This window comes from Cibotium barometz, chromosome 3 (assembly GCF_041138505.1).
Source record: "Cibotium barometz isolate CiBa-2024 chromosome 3, ASM4113850v1, whole genome shotgun sequence".
Lineage (NCBI taxonomy): Eukaryota > Viridiplantae > Streptophyta > Polypodiopsida > Cyatheales > Cibotiaceae > Cibotium > Cibotium barometz.
Genome location: NC_141048.1, coordinates 50,134,829 through 50,152,675, shown reverse-complemented (window position 1 = coordinate 50,152,675; position 17,847 = coordinate 50,134,829).

The window sequence follows — 17,847 nt, the reverse complement described above, 5'->3', positions numbered from 1 at the left end:
GGGAATAAATATACAAAATACTGGTTACCATTCTTCTTCTCGCTCATTTGCATTATCTTATTGTCCATAAAAGTTTTCCTTCTTCTTCACTTTGTCTATCATCAAAATTAAGATGATCTTGCATCTCTCCATCTTCTCCACCACTCCTTTTTTTCTTCATTCAAATCCATAGAATCTCAAGTATGCAAAGCTCTCATTCCTTTCTCTAAGCTAAGTCTTGATGCCTACAATAACTCTAATAACTTTCTCAAGAGTTACACCCACACAGAATAATCTGTGTAAAAGCTCCTCTTCTTGTCCTAGGTTGACTACTTAATTTTTTTAATGTGTGACCATCTTGTGATTATATCGTAAAAAATTTTAAAAAGAAAAGAATCTCCTCGTTGTATCACCAAAATAAAAAATAATATGAGTCACCCAAGACCTGCAACATCCGCAATTAAGTGTGGACTCCCCAACCTATGCTCTGATACCAACTGTGATGGTCCCAAATCTAGCCATATCTTAATCGTACAACTTAATCTAAGCAAACATTGAAACTCACTTAGTCGTGCTATTTTTACATAGTAATATAATCAAATAAATCCTCTCAAATAGCAAAATAAGCATGCATGCCATATCCAAGATTCTTTTCACATACGTAAATAAGTTTATAAGGCATGCATATTCAAATCAATCAAATTCAACTTCAAGCATGAAACTAGCTTTTAATTCAAACAGTGCTTAACTTCTCTTAGTCTTTTAAGTCACACGAGAATCTATGTTTTCAACAAAATCAATTATCATGTTCTAACAAGATAATGTCTAGTCACTATAGCTAAGTCTTAACGATGCTTATGCATTAGTCCATCCGGTCGATGCGTTAGTCCATCCGATCTATACAGATAAGATAGTCAAGGCAAATCCTGACAACTGGTCTCTTTGGGAGAGCAATACCTACCAATCTATTTGGAATTAGAGAAAAGTCAAAACTATAAAAAGGTTTAGGACTTCTAATTATCTATAGAACATTTCTTAGTGATGGTTCTCTAAAAATGGTTCTAACGTCTCTTTGAGAGCATTCCAAATGGCCAAAGTTGTATTTTGTCCTAAGATTTCTTCAAGTAGCCTTGGAATGAAGGACTTGCTTATCTAAGATCTTAACTTGATATAAAAGCTCTTAACTTGATTCTTCATTTCTTTCTTATCTCTTCTTGGATAAAATCAACATATTCAATGTTCACTGCATTTATTAGACTCTCAATACTATAGCATTCCTTTCTCCCAAAATTGTGCTCTCTTTCATTCATATCTCCGATAGATCTTATCTTGGATAAACGATTTAAAATGTTAAGCTAGTCATGTATACTAAACTCTAATGTAAGAGCTTACTGTCTCAATACTATAGCATTCTTTTCTCTTAGTATTGTGCTCTCTTTCATCCAATAGATCTTATCTTGGATAAACGATTTCAAATGTTAAGCTAGTTATGTATACTAAACTCTAGTGTAAGAGCTTACTAGTCTTAATTCTATAAAATTTAACTCCAAATAAGAAACTAGATAAATCTTGATCCATTACACAAAGTAACTTGACTTTGTAAATCAGTCACTATCCATGTCATAAATAAATCTTCTTGGAATCACAACTTAATAAACAATAATAACTTTGATTATCATCGCATTGTCTCAAACTTTAAGGTAATCAAACAATTTACAAACTCATATTTTTACTTTTCTTGTAGCTTTAGACTTTGTCAAATTTCTTCCACAAGAAAGCAATCCTCTATTATTTGTTCAATTAAAAATCTTAGAAAGCAACACACTCTCAAGCTTTACGAACAAATGTGGTTATATCATGTTTCTACTTGCAATCTCCACAATAGATATAGATTTCCAAACCTACACTTATTTACTTCACGATGATAGTTTACTACTTAATAAGCAAATAGTATACTACATGAAATACTTTTCTTGCTCTGGTGCCAAGAAGATGTCATTCTAAATTCTACATCACATCTTTGACCTTGTAAGTAATAATCTTTACTATGATCTTCAATCATGCAAACCTGCTTCTCATGACACAATATCTTGGCCTTTCTAGGCACACTAACCAATCTATCCCTAATATGGCATCATATCTTCCCAAAGCTAACACATGGAAATCATCTTTTGACTTGGGGTTATCTCTGAATAAAAAGCATATTCTTGACATACTTCTTATATGTATGTTGCTTTCTCAAAGCAAGCTCTACCATAAGATACTTTTGGTAAAATTCAGTTATTCTTAACTATTTTACCATGTGGGGTTATTGAAAACTATAAGTGCTTCTCGAGTCAATCAAAACTTGAAATACATTATTCACAATCTTGATAGGAATATTAATAATTGAAGCTCGGTTTTCAGCCTTACCTGCAAGAATAACAGCATTGGCATGTGCATAATATTTAATATCCTCGGCCCACAGTTGCAATATCTTCTCCTCTTGCTCCACAAGTGTCGTCGGTAGTTGAAAAATTCATGTATATTCTCTTTCATACTCTGCCTTGGTTTTTCATCTCCTGAAGTTAATCGCTCAGGTACCTCTTGTGATGTTCATTTGTTTTTTGCACTCAAAAGTTCGATGACCCTTTTGTAGAGAATCGAAACATTGGCCTTTACGCCATGCCTTTCCTACTATCTCTGGGAATAAATATACAAAATACTGGTTACCATTCTTCTTCTCGCTCATTTGCATTATCTTATTGTCCATAAAATTTTGTCCTTCTCCTTCACTTTGTCTATCATCAAAATTAAGACGATCTTGCATCTCTCCATCTTCTCCACCACTTCTTTTTTTCTTCATTCAAATCCATAGAAGCTCAAGTACGCAAAGCTCTCACAATAACTCTAATAACTTTCTCCAGAGTTACACCCACACAGAATAATCTGTGTAAAAGCTCCTCTTCTTGTCCTAGGTTGACTACTGAATTTGTTTAATGTGTAACCATCTTGTGATTGTATCGTGAAACATTTTTAAAAGAAAAGAATCTCCTCGTTGTATCACCAAAATAAAAAATAATATGAGTCACCCAAGACCTGCAACATCCGCAATTAAGTGTGGACTCCCCAACCTATGCTCTGATACCAACTATAATGGTCCCAAATCTAGCCATATCTTAATCGTACAACTTAATCTAAGCAAACATTGAAACTCACTTAATCGTGCTATTTTTACATAGTAATATAATCAAATAAATCCTCTCAAATAGCAAAATAAGCATGCATGCCATATCCAAGATTCTTATCACATACGTAAATAAGTTTATAAGGCATGCATATTCAAATCAATCAAATTAACCTTCAGGTATGAAACTAGCTCTTAATTCAAACAGTGCTTAACTTCTCTTAGTCTTTTAAGTCACATGAGAATCTATGTTTTCAACAAAATCAATTATCATGTTCTAGCAAGATAATCTCTAGTCACTATAGCTAAGTCTTAACGATGCTTATGCATTAGTCCATCCGGTCGATGCGTTAGTCCATCCGATCTATACAGATAAGATAGTCAAGGCAAATCCTGACAACTGGTCTCTTTGGGAGAGCAATACCTACCAATCTATTTGGAATTAGAGAAAAGTCAAAACTATAAAAAGTTTTAGGACTTCTAATTCTCTATAGAACATTTCTTAGTGATGGTTCTCTAAAAATGGTTCTAAGGTCTCTTTGAGAGCATTCCAAATGGCCAAAGTTGTATTTTGTCCTAAGATTTCTTCAAGTAGGCTTGGAATGAAGGACTTGCTTATCTAAGATCTTAACTTGATATAAAAGCTCTTAACTTGATTCTTCATTTCTTTCTTATCTCTTCTTGGATAAAATCAACATATTCAATATTCACTGCATCTATTAGACTCTCCATACTATAGCATTCTTTTCTCCCAGTATTGTGCTCTCTTTCATTTATATCTCCGATAGATCTTATCTTGGAAAAACGATTTAAAATGTTAAGCTAGTCATGTATACTAAACTCTAGTGTAAGAGCTTAGAGTCTCAATACTATAGGATTCTTTTCTCTCAGTATTGTGCTCCCTTTCATTCATATCTCCAATAGATCTTATCTTGGATAAACGATTTCAAATGTTAAGCTAGTCATGTATACTAAACTCTAGTGTAAGAGCTTACTAGTCTTAATTCTATAAAATTTAACTCCAAATAAGAAACTAGATAAATCTTGATCCATTACACAAAGTAACTTAACTTTGTAAATCAGTCACTATCCATGTCATAAATAAATCTTCTTGGAATCACAACTTAATAAACAATAATAACTTTCATTATCATCGCATTGTCTGAAACTTTAAGGTAATCAAACAATTTACAAACTCATATTTTTACTTTTCTTGTAGCTTTAGACTTTGTCAAATTTCTTCCACAAGAAAGCAATCCTCTATTATTTCTTCAATTAAAAAGCTTAGAGAGCAACACACTCTCAAGCTTTACGAACAAATGTGGTTATATCATGTTTCTACTTGCAATCTCCACAATAGATATAGATTTCCAAACCTACACTTATTTACTTCACGATGAGAGTTTACTACTTAATAAGCAAATAGTATACTACATGAAATACTTTTCTTGCTCTGGTGCGAAGAAGATATCATTCTAAATTCTACATCACATCTTTGACCTTGTAAGTAATAATCTTTACTATGATCTTCAATCATGCAAACCCGCTTCTCATGACACAATATCTTGGCCTTTCTTGGCACACTAACCAATCTATCCCTAATATGGCATCATATCTTCCCAAAGCCAACACATGGAAATCATCTTTTGACTTGGGGTTATCTATGAATAAAAAGCATATTCTTGACATACTTCTTATATGTATGTTTCTTTCTCAAAGCAAGCTCTACCATAAGATACTTTTGGTAAAATTCAGTTATTCTTAACTATTTTACCACGTGGGGTGATTGAAAACTATAAGTGCTTCTCGAGTCAATCAAAACTTGAAATACATTATTCACAATCTTGATAGGAATATTAATAATTGAAGCTCGGTTTTCAGCCTTACCTGCAAGAATAACAGCATTGGCATGTGCATAATATTTAATATCCTCGGCCCACAGTTGCAATATCTTCTCCTCTTGCTCCACGAGTGTCGTCGGTAGTTGAAAAATTCATGTATATTCTCTTTCATACTCTGCCTTGGTTTTTCATCTCCTAAAGTTAATCGCTCAGGTACCTCTTGTGATGTTTGTTTGTTTTTTGCACTCAAAAGTTCGATGACCCTTTTGTAGAGAACCGCAACATTGGCCTTTACGCCATGCCTTTCCTACCATCTCTGGGAATAAATATACAAAATACTGGTTACCATTCTTCTTCTCGCTCATTTGCATTATCTTATTGTCCATAAAAGTTTTCCTTCTTCTTCACTTTGTCTATCATCAAAATTAAGATGATCTTGCATCTCTCCATCAAAATTAAGATGATCTTGCATCTCTCCATCTTCTCCACCACTCCTTTTTTTCTTCATTCAAATCATAGAAGCTCAAGTATGCAAAGCTCTCATTCCTTTCTCTAAGCTAAGTCTTGATGCCTACAATAACTCTAATAACTTTCTCAAGAGTTACACCCACACAGAATAATCTGTGTAAAAGCTCCTCTTCTTGTCCTAGGTTGACTACTTAATTTTTTTAATGTGTGACCATCTTGTGATTATATCGTAAAAGATTTTAAAAAGAAAAGAATCTCCTTGTTGTATCACCAAAATAAAAAATAATATGAGTCACCCAAGACCTGCAACATCCACAATTAAGTGTGGACTCCCCAACCTATGCTCTGATACCAACTGTGATGGTCCCAAATCTAGCCATATCTTAATCGTACAACTTAATCTAAGCAAACATTGAAACTCACTTAATCGTGCTATTTTTACATAGTAATATAATCAAATAAATCCTCTCAAATAGCAAAATAGGCATGCATGCCATATCCAAGATTCTTATCACATACGTAAATAAGTTTATAAGGCATGCATATTCAAATCAATCAAATTCAACTTCAAGTATGAAACTAGCTTTTAATTCAAACAGTGCTTAACTTCTCTTAGTCTTTTAAGTCACACGAGAATCTATGTTTTCAACAAAATCAATTATCATGTTCTAACAAGATAATCTCTAGTCACTATAGCTAAGTCTTAACGATGCTTATGCATTAGTCCATCCGGTCGATGCGTTAGTCCATCCGATCTATACAGATAAGATAGTCAAGGCAAATCCTGACAACTGGTCTCTTTGGGAGAGACCAATCTATTTGGAATTAGAGAAAAGTCAAAACTATAAAAAGTTTTAGGACTTCTAATTCTCTATAGAACATTTCTTAGTGATGGTTCTCTAAAAATGAGTTCTAAGGTCTCTTTGAGAGCATTCAAAATGGCCAAAGTTGTATTTTGTCCTAAGATTTCTTCAAGTAGCCTTGGAATGAAGGACTTGCTTATCTAAGATCTTAACTTGATATAAAAGCTCTTAACTTGATTCTTCATTTCTTTCTTATCTCTTCTTGGATAAAATCAACATATTCAATATTCACTGCATCTATTAGACTCTCAATACTATAGCATTCTTTTCTCCCAGTATTGTGCTCTCTTTCATTCATATCTCCGATAGATCTTATCTTGGATAAACGATTTAAAATGTTAAGCTAGTCATGTATACTAAACTCTAGTGTAAGAGCTTAGAGTCTCAATACTATAGCATTCTTTTCTCTCAGTATTGTGCTCTCTTTCATCCAATAGATCTTATCTTGGATAAACGATTTCAAATGTTAAGCTAGTTATGTATACTAAACTCTAGTGTAAGAGCTTACTAGTCTTAATTCTATAAAATTTAACTCCAAATAAGAAACTAGATAAATCTTGATCATTTACACAAAGTAGCTTGATTTTGTAAATCAGTCACTATCCATGTCATAAATAAATCTTCTTGGAATCACAACCTAATAAACAATAATAACTTTGATTATCATCGCATTGTCTCAAACTTTAAGGTAATCAAACAATTTACAAACTCATATTTTTACTTTTCTTGTAGCTTTAGACTTTGTCAAATTTCTTCCACAAGAAAGCAATCCTCTATTATTTCTTCAATTAAAAAGCTTAGAAAGCAACACACTCTCAAGCTTTACGAACAAATGTGGTTATATCATGTTTCTACTTGCAATCTCCACAATAGATATAGATTTCCAAACCTACACTTATTTACTTCACGATGAGAGTTTACTACTTAATAAGCAAATAGTATACTACATGAAATACTTTTCTTGCTCTGGTGCGAAGAAGATATCATTCTAAATTCTACATCACATCTTTGACCTTGTAAGTAATAATCTTTACTATGATCTTCAATCATGCAAACCCGCTTCTCATGACACAATATCTTGGCCTTTCTTGGCACACTAACCAATCTATCCCTAATATGGCATCATATCTTCCCAAAGCCAACACATGGAAATCATCTTTTGACTTGGGGTTATCTATGAATAAAAAGCATATTCTTGACATACTTCTTATATGTATGTTTCTTTCTCAAAGCAAGCTCTACCATAAGATACTTTTGGTAAAATTCAGTTATTCTTAACTATTTTACCACGTGGGGTGATTGAAAACTATAAGTGCTTCTCGAGTCAATCAAAACTTGAAATACATTATTCACAATCTTGATAGGAATATTAATAATTGAAGCTCGGTTTTCAGCCTTACCTGCAAGAATAACAGCATTGGCATGTGCATAATATTTAATATCCTCGGCCCACAGTTGCAATATCTTCTCCTCTTGCTCCACGAGTGTCGTCGGTAGTTGAAAAATTCATGTATATTCTCTTTCATACTCTGCCTTGGTTTTTCATCTCCTAAAGTTAATCGCTCAGGTACCTCTTGTGATGTTTGTTTGTTTTTTGCACTCAAAAGTTCGATGACCCTTTTGTAGAGAACCGCAACATTAGCCTTTACGCCATGCCTTTCCTACCATCTCTGGGAATAAATATACAAAATACTGGTTACCATTCTTCTTCTCGCTCATTTGCATTATCTTATTGTCCATAAAAGTTTTCCTTCTTCTTCACTTTGTCTATCATCAAAATTAAGATGATCTTGCATCTCTCCATCTTCTCCACCACTCCTTTTTTTCTTCATTCAAATCCATAGAAGCTCAAGTATGCAAAGCTCTCATTCCTTTCTCTAAGCTAAGTCTTGATGCCTACAATAACTCTAATAACTTTCTCAAGAGTTACACCCACACAGAATAATCTGTGTAAAAGCTCCTCTTCTTGTCCTAGGTTGACTACTTAATTTTTTTAATGTGTGACCATCTTGTGATTATATCGTAAAAGATTTTAAAAAGAAAAGAATCTCCTCGTTGTATCACCAAAATAAAAAATAATATGAGTCACCCAAGACCTGCAACATCCACAATTAAGTGTGGACTCCCCAACCTATGCTCTGATACCAACTGTGATGGTCCCAAATCTAGCCATATCTTAATCGTACAACTTAATCTAAGCAAACATTGAAACTCACTTAATCGTGCTATTTTTACATAGTAATATAATCAAATAAATCCTCTCAAATAGCAAAATAAGCATGCATGCCATATCCAAGATTCTTATCACATACGTAAATAAGTTTATAAGGCATGCATATTCAAATCAATCAAATTCAACTTCAAGTATGAAACTAGCTTTTAATTCAAACAGTGCTTAACTTCTCTTAGTCTTTTAAGTCACACGAGAATCTATGTTTTCAACAAAATCAATTATCATGTTCTAACAAGATAATCTCTAGTCACTATAGCTAAGTCTTAACGATGCTTATGCATTAGTCCATCCGGTCGATGCGTTAGTCCATCCGATCTATACAGATAAGATAGTCAAGGCAAATCCTGACAACTGGTCTCTTTGGGAGAGACCAATCTATTTGGAATTAGAGAAAAGTCAAAACTATAAAAAGTTTTAGGACTTCTAATTCTCTATAGAACATTTCTTAGTGATGGTTCTCTAAAAATGAGTTCTAAGGTCTCTTTGAGAGCATTCAAAATGGCCAAAGTTGTATTTTGTCCTAAGATTTCTTCAAGTAGCCTTGGAATGAAGGACTTGCTTATCTAAGATCTTAACTTGATATAAAAGCTCTTAACTTGATTCTTCATTTCTTTCTTATCTCTTCTTGGATAAAATCAACATATTCAATATTCACTGCATCTATTAGACTCTCAATACTATAGCATTCTTTTCTCCCAGTATTGTGCTCTCTTTCATTCATATCTCCGATAGATCTTATCTTGGATAAACGATTTAAAATGTTAAGCTAGTCATGTATACTAAACTCTAGTGTAAGAGCTTAGAGTCTCAATACTATAGCATTCTTTTCTCTCAGTATTGTGCTCTCTTTCATCCAATAGATCTTATCTTGGATAAACGATTTCAAATGTTAAGCTAGTTATGTATACTAAACTCTAGTGTAAGAGCTTACTAGTCTTAATTCTATAAAATTTAACTCCAAATAAGAAACTAGATAAATCTTGATCATTTACACAAAGTAGCTTGATTTTGTAAATCAGTCACTATCCATGTCATAAATAAATCTTCTTGGAATCACAACCTAATAAACAATAATAACTTTGATTATCATCGCATTGTCTCAAACTTTAAGGTAATCAAACAATTTACAAACTCATATTTTTACTTTTCTTGTAGCTTTAGACTTTGTCAAATTTCTTCCACAAGAAAGCAATCCTCTATTATTTCTTCAATTAAAAAGCTTAGAAAGCAACACACTCTCAAGCTTTACGAACAAATGTGGTTATATCATGTTTCTACTTGCAATCTCCACAATAGATATAGATTTCCAAACCTACACTTATTTACTTCACGATAATAGTTTACTACTTAATAAGCAAATAGTATACTACATGAAATACTTTTCTTGCTCTGGTGCCAAGAAGATGTCATTCTAAATTCTACATCACATCTTTGACCTTGTAAGTAATAATCTTTACTATGATCTTCAATCATGCAAACCCTCTTCTCATGACACAATATCTTGGCCTTTCTAGGCACACTAACCAATTTATCCCTAATATGGCATCATATCTTCCCAAAGCCAACACATGGAAATCATCTTTTGACTTGAGGTTATCTATGAATAAAAAGGATATTCTTGACATACTTCTTATATGTATGTTGCTTTCTCAAAGCAAGCTCTACCATAAGATACTTTTGGTAAAATTCAGTTATTCTTAACTATTTTACCACGTGGGGTGATTGAAAACTATAAGTGCTTCTCGAGTCAATCAAAACTTGAAATACATTATTCACAATCTTGATAGGAATATTAATAATTGAAGCTCGGTTTTCAGCCTTACCTGCAAGAATAACAGCATTGGCATGTGCATAATATTTAATATCCTCGGCCCACTGTTGCAATATCTTCTCCTATTTCTCCACGAGTGTCGTCGGTAGTTGAAAAATTCATGTATATTCTCTTTCATACTCTGCCTTGGTTTTTCATCTCCTGAAGTTAATCGCTCAGGTACCTCTTGTGATGTTCGTTTGTTTTTTGCACTCAAAAGTTCGATGACTGTTTTGTAGAGAACCAAAACATTGGCCTTTACGCCATGCCTTTCCTACCATCAATGGGGATAAATATACAAAATACTGGTTACCATTCTTCTTCTCGCTCATTTGCATTATCTTATTGTCCATAAAATTTTTCCTTCTCCTTCACTTTGTCTATCATCAAAATTAAGACGATCTTGCATCTCTTCATCTTCTCCACCACTCCTTTTTTCTTCATTCAAATCCATAGAAGCTCAAGTACGAAACTCTCTCATTCCTTTCTCTAAGCTAAGTCTTGATGCCTACAATAACTCTAATAACTTTCTCAAGAGTTACACCCACACAGAATAATCTATGTAAAAGCTCCTCTTCTTGTCCTAGGTTGACTACTGAATTTGTTTAATGTGTAACCATCTTGTGTTTGTATCGTAAAAATTTATTAAAAAGAAAAGAATCTCCTCGTTGTATCACCAAAATAAAAAATAATATGAGTCACCCAAGACCTGCAACATCCGCAATTAAGTGTGGACTCCCCAACCTATGCTCTGATACCAACTGTGATGGTCCCAAATCTAGCCATATCTTAACCGTACAACTTAATCTAAGCAAACATTGAAACTCACTTAATCGTGCTATTTTTACATAGTAATATAATCAAATAAATCCTCTCAAGTAGCAAAATAAGCATGCATGCCATATCCAAGATTCTTATCACATACGTAAATAAGTTTATAAGGCATGCATATTCAAATCAATCAAATTCAACTTCAAGTATAAAACTAGCTTTTAATTCAAACAGTGCTTAACTTCTCTTAGTCTTTTAAGTCACATGAGAATCTATGTTTTTAACAAAATCAATTATCATGTTCTAGTAAGATAATCTCTAGTCACTATAGCTAAGTCTTAACGATGCTTATGCATTATTCCATCCGGTCGATGCATTAGTCCATCCGATCTATACAGATAAGATAGTAAAGGCAAATCCTGACAACTGGTCTCTTTGAGAGAGCAATACCTACCAATCTATTTGGAATTAGAGAAAAGTCAAAACTATAAAAAGTTTTAGGACTTCTAATTCTCTATAGAACATTTCTTAGTGATGGTTCTCTAAAAATGAGTTCTAAGCTCTCTTTGAGAGCGTTCAAAATGGCCAAAGTTGTATTTTGTCCTAAGATTTCTTGAAGTAGCCTTGAAATGAAGGACTTGCTTATCTAAGATCTTAACTTGATATAAAAGCTCTTAACTTGATTCTTCATTTTTTTCTTATCTCTTCTTGGATAAAATCAACATATTCAATATTCACTGCATCTATTAGACTCTCAATACTATAGCATTCTTTTCTCCCAGTATTGTGCTCTCTTTCATTCATATCTCCGATAGATGTTATCTTTGATAAACGATTTAAAATGTTAAGCTAGTCATGTATACTAAACTCTAGTGTAAGAGCTTAGAGTCTCAATACTATAGCATTCTTTTCTCTCAGTATTGTGCTCTCTTTCATCCAATAGATCTTATCTTGGATAAACGATTTCAAATGTTAAGCTAGTCATGTATACTAAACTCTAGTGTAAGAGCTTACTAGTCTTAATTCTATAAAATTTAACTCCAAATAAGAAACTAGATAAATCTTGATCCATTACACAAAGTAACTTGATTTTGTAAATCAGTCACTATCCATGTCATAAATAAATCTTCTTGGAATCACAACTTAATAAACAATAATAACTTTGATTATCATCGCATTGTCTCAAACTTTGAGGTAATCAAACAATTTACAAACTCATATTTTTACTTTTCTTGTAGCTTTAGACTTTGTCAAATTTCCTCCACAAGAAAGCAATCCGCTATTATTTCTTCAATTAAAAAGCTTAGAAAGCAACACACTCTCAAGCTTTACGAACAAATGTGGTTATATCATGTTTCTACTTGCAATCTCCACAATAGATATAGATTTCCAAACCTACACTTATTTACTTCACGATGAGAGTTTACTACTTAATAAGCAAATACTATACTACATGAAATACTTTTCTTGCTCTGGTGCAAAGAAGATATCATTCTAAATTCTACATCATGTCTTTGACCTTGTAAGTAATAATCTTTACTATGATCTTCAATCATGCAAACCCGCTTCTCATGACACAATATCTTGGCCTTTCTAGGCACACTAACCAATCTATCCCTAATATGGCATCATATCTTGCCAAAGCCAACACATGGAAATCATCTTTTGACTTGGGGTTATCTATGAATAAAAAGCATATTCTTGACATACTTCTTATATGTATGTTGCTTTCTCAAAGCAAGCTCTATCATAAGATACTTTTGGTAAAATTCAGTTATTCTTAACTATTTTACCACGTGGGGTGATTGAAAACTATAAGTGCTTCGCGAGTCAATCAAACTTGAAATACATTATTCACAATCTTGATAGGAATATTAATAATTGAAGCTCGGTTTTCAGCCTTACCTGCAAGAATACCACCAATGGCATGTGCATAATATTTAATATCCTCGGCCCACAGTTGCAATATCTTCTCCTCTTGCTCCACGAGTGTCGTCGGTAGTTGAAAAATTCATGTATATTCTCTTTCATACTCTGCCTTGGTTTTTCATCTCCTGAAGTTAATCGCTCAGGTGCCTCTTGTAATGTTCGTTTGTTTTTTGCACTCAAAAGTTCGATGACCCTTTTGTAGAGAACCGAAACATTGGCCTTTACGCCATGCCTTTCCTACCATCTCTGGGAATAAATATACAAAATACTGGTTACCATTCTTCTTCTCGCTCATTTGCATTATCTTATTGTCCATAAAATTTTGTCCTTCTCCTTCACTTTGTCTATCATCAAAATTAAGACGATCTTGCATCTCTCCATCTTCTCCACCACTCGTTTTTTTCTTCATTCAAATCCATAGAAGCTCAAGTACGCAAATCTCTCATTCCTTTCTCTAAGCTAAGTCTTGATGCCTACAATAACTCTAATAACTTTCTCAAGAGTTATACCCACACAGAATAATCTGTGTAAAAGCTCCTCTTCTTGTCCTAGGTTGACTACTGAATTTGTTTAATGTGTGACCATCTTGTGTTTGTATCGTAAAAAATTTTAAAAAGAAAAGAATCTCCTCGCTGTATCACCAAAAATAAAAAATAATATGAGTCACCCAAGACCTGCAACATCCGCAATTAAGTGTGGACTCCCCAACCTATGCTCTGATACCAACTGCGATGGTCCCAAATCTAGCCATATCTTAATCATACAACTTAATCTAAGCAAACATTGAAACTATCTTAATCGTGCTATCTTTACATAGTAATATAATCAAATAAATCCTCTCAAATAGCAAAATAAGCATGCATGCCATATCCAAGATTCTTATCACATACGTAAATAAGTTTATAAGGCATGCATATTCAAATCAATCAAATTCAACTTCAAGTATAAAACTAGCTCTTAATTCAAACAGTGCTTAACTTCTCTTAGTCTTTTAAGTCACATGAGAATCTATGTTTTCAACAAAATCAATTATCATGTTCTAGCAAGATAATCTCTAATCACTATAGCTAAGTCTTAACGATGCTTATGCATTAGTCCATCCGGTTGATGCGTTAGTCCATCCGATCTATACAGATAAGATAGTCAAGGCAAATCCTGAGAACTGGTCTCTTTGGGAGAGCAATACCTACCAATCTATTTGGAATTAGAGAAAAGTTAAAATTATAAAAAGTTTTAGGACTTCTAATTCTCTATAGAACATTTCTTAGTGATGGTTCTCTAAAAATGAGTTCTAAGGTCTCTTTGAGAGCATTCAAAATGGCCAAAGTTGTATTTTGTCCTAAGATTTCTTCAAGTAGCCTTGGAATGAAGGACTTGCTTATCTAAGATCTTAACTTGATATAAAAGCTCTTAACTTGATTCTTCATTTCTTTCTTATCTCTTCTTGGATAAAATCAACATATTCAATATTCACTCCATCTATTAGACTCTCAATACTATAGCATTCTTTTCTCCCAATATTGTGCTCTTTTTCATTCATATCTCCGATAGATCTTATCTTGGATAAACGATTTAAAATGTTAAGCTAGTCATGTATACTAAACTCTAGTGTAACAGCTTAGAGTCTCAATACTATAGCATTCTTTTCTCTCAGTATTGTGCTCTCTTTCATTCATATCTCCAATAGATCTTATCTTGGATAAACGATTTCAAATGTTAAGCTAGTCATGTATACTAAACTCTAGTGTAAGAGCTTACTAGTCTTAATTCTATAAAATTTAACTCCAAATAAGAAACTAGATAAATCTTTATCCATTACACAAAGTAATTTGATTTTGTAAATCAGTCGCTATCCATGTCATTAATAAATCTTCTTGGAATCACAACTTAATAAATAATAATAACTTTGATTATCACTGCATTGTCTCAAACTTTGAGGTAATCAAACAATTTACAAACTCATATTTTTACTTTTCTTGTAGCTTTAGACTTTGTCAAATTTCTTCGACAAGAAAGCAATCCTCTATTTTTTCTTTAATTAAAAAGCTTAGAAAGCAACACACTCTCAAGCTTTACGAACAAATGTGGTTATATCATGTTTCTACTTGCAATCTCCACAATAGATATAGATTTCCAAACCTACACTTATTTACTTTACGATGAGAGTTTACTACTTAATAAGCAAATAGTATACTACATGAAATACTTTTCTTGCTCTGGTGTAAAGAAGATATCATTCTAAATTCTACATCACATCTTTGACCTTGTAAGTAATAATCTTTACTATGATCTTCAATCATGCAAACCCGCTTCTCATGACACAATATCTTGGCCTTTCTAGGCACACTAACCAATCTATCCCTAATATGGCATCATATCTTCCCAAAGCCAACACATGGAAATCATCTTTTGACTTGGGGTTATCTATGAATAAAAAGCATATTCTTGACATACTTCTTATATGTATGTTGTTTCTCAAAGCAAGCTCTACCCCCATAAGATTCTTTTGGTAAAATTCAGTTATTCTTAACTATTTTACCACGTGGGGTGATTGAAAACTATAAGTGCTTCTCGAGTCAATCAAAACTTGAAATACATTATTCACAATCTTGATAGGAATATTAATAATTGAAGCTCGGTTTTCAGCCTTACCTGCAAGAATACCACCATTGGCATGTGCATAATATTTAATATCCTCGGCCCACAGTTGCAATATCTTCTCCTCTTGCTCCACGAGTGTCGTCGGTAGTTGAAAAATTCATGTATATTCTCTTTCATACTCTGCCTTGGTTTTTCATCTCCTGAAGTTAATCGCTCAGGTACCTCTTGTGATGTTCGTTTGTTTTTTGCACTCAAAAGTTCGATGACCCTTTTGTAGAGAACCGAAACATTGGCCTTTATGCCATGCCTTTCCTACCATCTCTGGGAATAAATATACAAAATACTGGTTACCATTCTTCTTCTCGCTCATTTGCATTATCTTATTGTCTATAAAAGTTTTCCTTCTCCTTCACTTTGTCTATCATCAAAAGTAAGACGATCTTGCATCTGTCCATCTTCTCCACCACTCCTTTTTTTCTTCATTCAAATCCATAGAAGCTCAAGTACGCAAAGCTCTCATTCCTTTCTCTAAGCTAAGTCTTGATGCGTACAATAACTCTAATAATTTTCTCAAGAGTTACACCCACACAGAATAATCTGTGTTGTAAAAGCTCCTCTTCTTGTCCTAGGTTGACTACTGAATTTGTTTAATGTGTGACCATCTTGTGTTTGTATCGTAAAAATTTTTAAAAAGAAAAGAATCTCCTCGTTGTATCACCAAAATAAAAAATAATATGAGTCACCCAAGACCTGCAACATCCGCAATTAAGAGTGGACTCCCTAACCTATGCTCTGATACCAACTGTGATGGTCCCAAATCTAGCCATATCTTAACCGTACAACTTAATCTAAGCAAACATTGAAACTCACTTAATCGTGCTATTTTTACATAGTAATATAATCAAAAAAATCCTCTCAAATAGCAAAATAAGCATGCATGCCATATCCAAGATTCTTATCACATACGTAAATAAGTTTATAAGGCATGCATATTCAAATCAATCAAATTCAACTTCAAGTAGAAAACTAGCTTTTAATTCTAACAGTGCTTAACTTCTCTTAGTCTTTTAAGTCACATGAGAATCTATGTTTTTAACAAAATCAATTATCATGTTCTAACAAGATAATCTCTAGTCACTATAGCTAAGTCTTAACGATGCTTATGCATTATTCCATCCGGTCGATGCGTTAGTCCATCCGATCTATACAGATAAGATAGTAAAGGCAAATCCTGACAACTGGTCTCTTTGGGAGAGTAATACCTACCAATCTATTTGGAATTAGAGAAAAGTCAAAACTATAAAAAGTTTTAGGACTTCTAATTCTCTATAGAACATTTCTTAGTGATGGTTCTCTAAAAATGAGTTCTAAGCTCTCTTTGAGAGCGTTCAAAATGGCCAAAGTTGTATTTTGTCCTAAGATTTCTTCAAGTAGCCTTGGAATGAAGGACTTGCTTATCTAAGATCTTAACTTGATATAAAAGCTCTTAACTTGATTCTTCATTTCTTTCTTATCTCTTCTTGGATAAAATCAACATATTCAATATTCACTGCATTTATTAGACTCTCAATACTATAGCATTCTTTTCTCCCAATATTGTGCTCTCTTTCATTCATATCTCCGATAGATCTTATCTTGGATAAACGATTTAAAATGTTAAGCTAGTCATGTATACTAAACTCTAGTGTAACATCTTAGAGTCTCAATACTATAGCATTCTTTTCTCTCAGTATTGTGCTCTCTTTCATTCATATCTCCAATAGATCTTATCTTGGATAAACGATTTCAAATGTTAAGCTAGTCATGTATACTAAACTCTAGTGTAAGAGCTTACTAGTCTTAATTCTATAAAATTTAACTCCAAATAAGAAACTAGATAAATCTTGATCCATTACACAAAGTAACTTGATTTTGTAAATCAGTCACTATCCATGTCATAAATAAATCTTTTTGGAATCACAACTTAATAAACAATAATAACTTTGATTATCATCACATTGTCTCAAACTTTAAGGTAATCAAACAATTTACAAACTCATATTTTTACTTTTCTTGTAGCTTTAGACTTTGTCAAATTTCCTCCACAAGAAAGCAATCCGCTATTATTTCTTCAATTAAAAAGCTTAGAAAGCAACACACTCTCAAGCTTTACGAACAAATGTGGTTATATCATGTTTCTACTTGTA